Source organism: Hemicordylus capensis, chromosome 3, assembly GCF_027244095.1.
Source record: "Hemicordylus capensis ecotype Gifberg chromosome 3, rHemCap1.1.pri, whole genome shotgun sequence".
In the NCBI taxonomy this organism is placed as follows: Eukaryota; Metazoa; Chordata; class Lepidosauria; order Squamata; family Cordylidae; genus Hemicordylus; species Hemicordylus capensis.
In genome coordinates this window covers 81,804,209-81,811,722 of record NC_069659.1, presented here as the reverse complement: position 1 = coordinate 81,811,722, position 7,514 = coordinate 81,804,209, and positions in this window count along the sequence as shown.

The following is a 7,514-nucleotide window of genomic DNA, read 5'->3' as shown; positions in this document are numbered from 1 at the left end:
GTTCAATTTAAGGTCCTGTTTTTGACATTCAAAGCCTTGCAGGGTTTGGTGCCTGTCTACCTACAGACCCACCTCTCCCACCCAGTCACATCCCATCCGGTTAGATCATGTCAGATGGCCCTTTTGTCGGTTCTTGATTTCCGAGAGGTTTGAGTCTCTAGGACCCATGAAGGGGCCTTTTTGGTTACTGCCCCACTTCTTTGGAACTCTCTTCCCCTTCAGATTGGTTTATCCCCTTCCTTACTGATCTTCAAATTTCTATTGAAGACTTTTCTTTTTCACCAGGCTATTGCCCTGTAGTTTACTTTTTCTTTTGTTAGTTACTTTAGTTTTTAATTTAGAATGTAATTTTTATGTTGCCTTGTTTTGCATGTTTTTGTGCACTGTATACCGTCTTCGGAGTGGGCGGTATATTAAATGTTTCAAATAAATAAATAAATAACAGCAAACACAGTCAGACAGATATTATTGACTGGTTTGTTTTATCCAGACATCCAGTACTTCCCAAGGACCTGGGATAGCTGAATTTTATTATCAATATTGTTATTATTATTATAATAGATATGGTCGCAAAACATAGGTTGTTCCCAGTAAAGTTCCTTTTTGTAATTGACTGATGGTGATTTCTGTGGCTCCTATGGTGTTGAGGTGCTCTTCAAGGTGTTTTGGAATTGCACCTAGGGCACCAATTACCACTGGGATTATTTGGGTCTTCTTCTGCCACAGCCTTTCAATTTCAATTTGTAGATCTTTGTATTTTGTGATTTTTCTATTTCTTTTTCTTCTATTCTGCTATCCCCTGGTATTGTTATGTCGATTATTTTAACTTGCTTTTCTTTCTTCTTGACTACAGTTATATCTGGTGTATTGTGTGGCAGATGTTTGTCTGTTTGTAGTCGGAAGTCCCATTATATTTTTGCATCTTTATTTTCTACCACTTTTTCAATTTTATGGTCCCACCAATTCTTGGCTACAGGTAGCTTGTATTTTTTGCAGATGTTCCAGTGTATCATCCCTGCTACCTTGTCATGCCTTTGTTTGTAGTCAGTCTGTGCGATCTTTTTACAACAGCTGATTAGGTGGTCCACTGTTTTATCTGCTTCTTTACAAAGGCGGCACTTGCTGTTTGTTGTGGATTTTTCTACTTTTGCTCTTATTGCATTTGTTCTTAATGCCTGTTCTTGTGCAGCCAGTATTAAACCCTCTGTTTCTTTCTTCAAGTATCATCATCATCATCATCAACCAGCTATGGCTAACATCCAGATTAATGTTGTGCATGCCAAAAAAATGTCTTGTGAGCATAGTGATTTCTGCTGATCTCTCTTTTCTTCTGCAGCTCACTGTACTTCCCAAAAATATTTCCCTAAGGACTGCAGGATCTTCAGGGATATATTTTTAAAAGACACAGAGGCACTTTACATGACATGTGTGAAGTGCCTGATGGGGTTCTGTGGGGTTCGTCTCCCTGCAGAAGAGCAGCTGCTCATAGCTGGGTGACCAGATGAACTGCCCACATGGCTGCCAGCTCTGTCACGGTGCCCGTGGGCGCTGCGGGGATCGGGGGCTGCATGGCCCCCAGAAGTTCCAGGATGTCCTGCATAAACACGCAAGGCATCCTGGAGAGACCCTAAGCCCAGAAGGATGCTTGAAGCCTCCCGGTCGGGGGACTATTCCTGTGTTGTCGCACACCGCGATGACAAAAAGCAACAAAATGAGGTAATGGAGCGCTCGCTTCTTTAACCTCATTTAAGGGGAGGGCGAGCTAGCCGCTTTGTTCTAGGCGAGCTGGCCGCTTTGGGAGCACCGGGCTCGCCTGTGTGCCCGGTGGTTCCCATGATCCATGGAAAGCCAGCTGAACTCCCTTAGCCTGCTTTCTGTTGATCGTGGAAATAGTCTCAATGTTTGCTCCCAAAGGAAGGGAAGACTTGCAAAATTACCCTTTTATGAGCACAACAGGGTTATGTTTCCGAGCAAAATACAAGGTGCTGGTTATAACCCAATAGGTGTCTGGGCAAAATAGAAGGTACTGGTTATAACCTATAAAGCCCTAAATGGCTTGGGTCCTAGGTATTTATGAGAATGTTTTCTTCATTCTGAGCCCCACCACCCATTGAGGTTGTGTGGAGAGGCCCATCTCCAGTTGCCACCAGCTCGCCTGGTGGCCACACAGGGGCAGGCCTTTTCGGTTGCTGCCCCAAGATTGTGGAATGCCCTCCCTACTGAAATACGATCCTCACTGTCTCTGGCAATTTTTAAAAAGCATTTGAAAACTCACCTCTTCACCTAAGCTTTTTCAGTTTTTTGAATTGTTTAGGTTTTAATCTGTGTTTGATTCTAAGTTGTTTTAAATTGTTCTAAATTTGTGTGTATGTTTTAAACTTGTTTTTATGTTATTGTTAACTGCCCAGAGGCAGATGTTTGGGGCGGTGTACAAATCAGATAGATAGATAGATAGATGTTATGTTGGTGTGTCCAAAGTTAGTCTGAATGTCAGTCTATGTTTATTAAAATGCCAGATAAATAGCTTTTGTTGGATTCATCATTTTTACTTCAATTTTGTTTCAAAAAGTAGCATCAACTCATTATTTGGTGAAAATGTTTTTAATACTACATGTTTCAGCCTATATTGGCCCAGTTTTCTAATGTGGAGATTCTCTATTATCAAATAAAGGTACCATTTATTTCAAAGAACATCTATGACTGTATACATATGTGTGTATGTATATTTTACAATATTCAATATGTATACTGTAAAAGATGAAGTTATTTGTAAAACAAAATTAAACTCCTTAACAATTAAAAATGCTAATTATTGGTATTAGTACTAGCTAGTCATCATGCATGGAACAAGCAATGCATCATTATAACTCTGTTCTTGCATGATACAGTACCTTTGCCATTGCTATGACAGAAATACATTAAAGATGTTTCATATTAAATTGAAAAATAAAAGAAAAAATATCCATCATACTTTTAAAAACAGAAATGAACCAACCCAAATAGACCTGGGAGGCAGGAAGTGACAATGCTTTTCATACAAGTATCTCTTAGCTAAGTATGCATGATGATCAGTGTGGTTGAAATTCATGGTGATCTGAACCTGTGAAAACGTAGACAGTCCCTATGCAGGAAAAGTAAAAACGCTGCATGTATTTTTTACCCACAATTGGTATAAACTCAATGAAAACTGTATGCAAGAATTCACAGAAGCACATTTCTTTTATTGTTTCTGTCCATTACAACAAAGTTTTACCTTACTGCTGCTGCTGCTACTATCTGTATTATGGCCCTGGTCATAATGAAGATGTAAGGTCCATGGTACAAGAATTCTATGGAATATGAAGGGAGTAATGGGCTAGATGAGGGATAAACTCTGGTTCATGGGTGCAGAAAGTCATATATACACACACACACAACAAAGAAAGATGCTCTCAAAACACTTCTTCATTTCTTTCAGGCTTTGTTTTCCTTGGACTTCAATTATACATTACAGGACTATTTGGGAAAATGAATTTTTTTGGCATAAATCAATTTTATCCAAACTTATTTCTTATCAATTGAAATGCAAATGCAACTCACATAACAATTTATTAGTCAGTGAAATTCAAATGCCTTCTACAATGAAATGTCAACTCTTTTTATCTTTAAAACAAAACAAAAAAGGTGAAAACAACAAAACAAAGAATTCCTGCAGTTCACAAGGCTGCCAGTGGTGTTTTTTTCCAAGTGCTTTTTTCATCAGGTGTTCAAATGTAGGAAATAGTGCTCAGAGTCAGAGAGTGCTCAATATGTACATACATATTTCTCCATTTTCAAAGGAAAAAAAGAATCCAATCACTGCAGTGGATAAATGCATCAATAATTCCTTTTGATTTTATTGAAATATCAAGTGCATCATATATCAGAAGTGTATTCATTGTCAATGAATTCAAATTCTTTCTATGTTTTAAACTTGAAATACATAAGATACTCACACATGTATTTATGCTTCCACAAGCACCATCCTTTCAAAGGAATTTTACAGTTTTTCCAAAGTTAAAGACCTCATACATGCCTGTGTTTTTATACTGTACCATACTTTGCCAAAGAGAGAGAAGAAAAATGTAAGCTATTTCACATGACCTAAGCGGGAGTGAACTGGGGTAGGGGGCAGGAACCTAAGCTTTCTCTCACATGATTGGAGCCTCCATTGGGCTGCAATGCTCACACACCCACACAAACACTGTAGAGGTGTTCCTCAGAACTGCTTTTGGGAGACAGTAGTCCTCTAGTATCCCACAATGCAGCACATGGGCAGCAGAGAGCCAGCCCTTGGCAATGTAGCAGTGTGCCTCTCCCTGGCCCCACTTTCCACTGGACTCTTTTATTTTACTTTGTCCTGCCTCGGTTTAAGCCTGGGTTAAAAAGCTAGGATCTCCAGTTAGGCAGGCGTTGGGTGGGAGAGCTTCCTGTGACTCCAGACTAACATTTGTACTTAAATTAACCCTCTCCTACCCACAAAAGGCTGGTTGTGAGAACAACCTCTGTATATATTATGTAGCCTCCCTGGTCAATTAGATGAAGTGCTGCATGGTGCCCTATTTAAATGTGTCCAGTTCAGCCCCTGGAGCAGGCATAGGCAACATTGGCTAGCCAACTGTTGCTGAACTACAAATCCCATCATCCCCAACTACAATTGCTGCCAAGTTTGCCTATCCCTGCCCTAGAGAAATGACTAAAAGAGCTATTCTGACAGTGTTGAAGTATGTGAGATCTCCAAAAAAAGAGAGAGAAGAAGCAATTGTTTATCTGTTGGTCTTAGTTTGGTTTTAAATTTAGCCCTATTCAGTTGTGATGAAAGCATAGACTTTGTGCCTTGTTACCATGCCCACAGGAATGTGCTGGGAAGCACCACCTCCCCTCTAATGTGCTCTGTAGCCTTTCCCCCCACACTGTCCATGTGTACAGTATTGTCTGTGGAAAGAAATATGATACTCAGGAAATAATCCTCTTTGCAGTTAGGAACACTGGTACCCCCGTCTGCATGCTGTCATCGTGACTGAATAAGGTTATTAAAAATTAGAGTGTAGTTAAATGGCAGAATGAAGTTTATAATAAGAGCAGATACACAACTGAATAAGCTGGTTAGGGAGTTTGTGGAATCCCTTTCTTGATTTTAAAAAAAATTCTTTTAAGGATGGAAAGGCTTCTATTTGACCTGATTTTTCTATACTTTTTCCTGATTTATTGCACAGGACTGAACTTGAAAATTCATTGGATCCCAACCAAGTCAGTCAGTAGCCAAGTATGATATGTTTCCTTGTTTCCACCACAACTTTGGTGGGGAGAATCCCAAGAATCTGATGTTAAGTCAGAAACCCTCCAGAGCATTGTTTGCTGCAGGGTAAAAAGGGTGTTTGAAAGAGGAAATTAGGAAACTCACAGCATGTATAGAGAATGCACTTGGGTACACTTTGGATTCCATTTTGTGGTTCATTAACAACTTAAAGAAAAATAACCTACTGGAAGGAAAGCATTATTTGATGTGTTATATTCACCTGAGAGAGGTGGGCATGCAAATAGCACTGAAACAATATAGGCAAAACTAGAAATGATTGTGAGCAGGACATTAATCTTTTCATCTGTTCTGTAGATTGCCAGCTATATTATTATGTGTTATCCAAGGTAATCTTTGGGGTACGTTGCATTGCATAGATGCCACACTTAGAATGAACCACTTCAGTAAATTTAATTGCTGGCATGCCAGATTTTCAGTGTAACTGCTAAGCCTAGATTTCCAGCACTAACATTTTATTCTAATAAAAGAAACTGTGTTGAAGATAGATGTAGCAATCTGTCTCATATTGGCACATTAAAGCTATCCCAATTAGCCATCAAATTTATCCTACCAGAAATTAAATGTTCCACCAGCTCTCCAGAAAAGTAGGCACATGGTTATTTATGGCCCAAGTAGGATGTAAGTTTCCCTCAATATTTTCCAGTGAGATAGGTAATTCATCATCTATATTAAACAAGACATCTTACATTCCAACTACCCATAAAGGCTATCACCATGCCCATATTGTTAAGCTGTTTGCAGTTGGTCATATAGTGTGGTTCAGGACTTGTTTGTAGTATCTTTTTAGGTATCGTTATTTACTTGTATTGTCAGGTTGCCTAGATGAACTATAGATTTTTGCTTATACACATGGCTTCAGTGGAGATATTCCAGAGGCGTCACAAGCCCTTTTCCCCATGAAGAACCAAAGACAAGCTATAGATAATTGGTCTTGAGGTAGCAAACATGACTTGTCCCCTTAGCTAAGCAGGGTCCTCCCTGGTTGCATATGAAAAGGAGACTACAAGTGTGAGCACTGTAAGATATTTCCCTGAGGGGATGGGGCCACTCTGGGAAGAGCATCTAAGTTCCAAGTTCCCTCCCTGCTATCTCCAAGATAGGGCTGAGAGAGAGTCCTGCTTGAAATCTTAGAGAAGCCGCTGCCAGTCTCTGTAGACCAGAGATTCTCAACGTTGGGTCCACAGATGTTATTGGACTTCAACTCCCATAAAACCCAGCCAAAGGCCCCTGTAGCGGGGATTATGGGAGTTGAAGTCCAATAACATCTGGGGAGCCAACAATGAGAATCCCTGGTGTAGACCAGGGGTTTTCAACGTTGGGTCCCCAGATGTTTTTGGACTTCACCTCCCATTATCCCCAGCCCTAGTGGCCTTTGGTTGGAGATTATGGGATCTGAAGTCCAATAACATCCGGGGACCCAACATTAAGAACCCCTGGTGTAGACAATACTGAGCTGGATGGGCCAATGGTCTGTCTCAGCTTCCTATATTCCTATGTTCCTAATAGATTGACTGTTAGTCTCCCGGTTTGTCTGATCATACACAGCTCCAGTTGTTTGTGCTCAGAATAATTCCATATGCCAATATTCTTTTCCAGCAGAGCCCTGCCAAAACAAAAACAAAAACACAATCCTCTCTATTAGTGGAGATTGGCTGCATTTATGAAAATCTACCAAGCAGCTCAACCCTATTGTATTGACAATTTTTTGGATGTAGCTGCAGAGTGATGCTATGGTCAGACACTGTTGAATATTGTTACACAGATAAAATTACTGGACCCATCTGCTCCTGCTCCTGAACTATTGGATATATTTTAAAATGTGGTAGCCATGAGCAAACATCATTTATGAAGTGAATTGCAAACATTTTGGCTAAAGTTATTCCTTAAAGATTTTACTAAGTTATACGGCAAACACTGCAGTATTTGTCATTCATCCATTCACATGAACGGGCAGGCGGAGGGATGAGTTGGCTGGTTCAACTCACCTTCCCCCCAGATGAGCACTCGAACGGTGCTGGGAGTGAAGACCACACTTCCAGGCAATCTGTGATGCATGGCACAGCATGGAGCTTCAGAGGCTGGAACAACACATGCCAGCCTACAGATATCCCACAATATACCACATGCCATGTATGGTGCATTGGGGGATTTCCTAAGGAGATAGGCACTAGGTGCC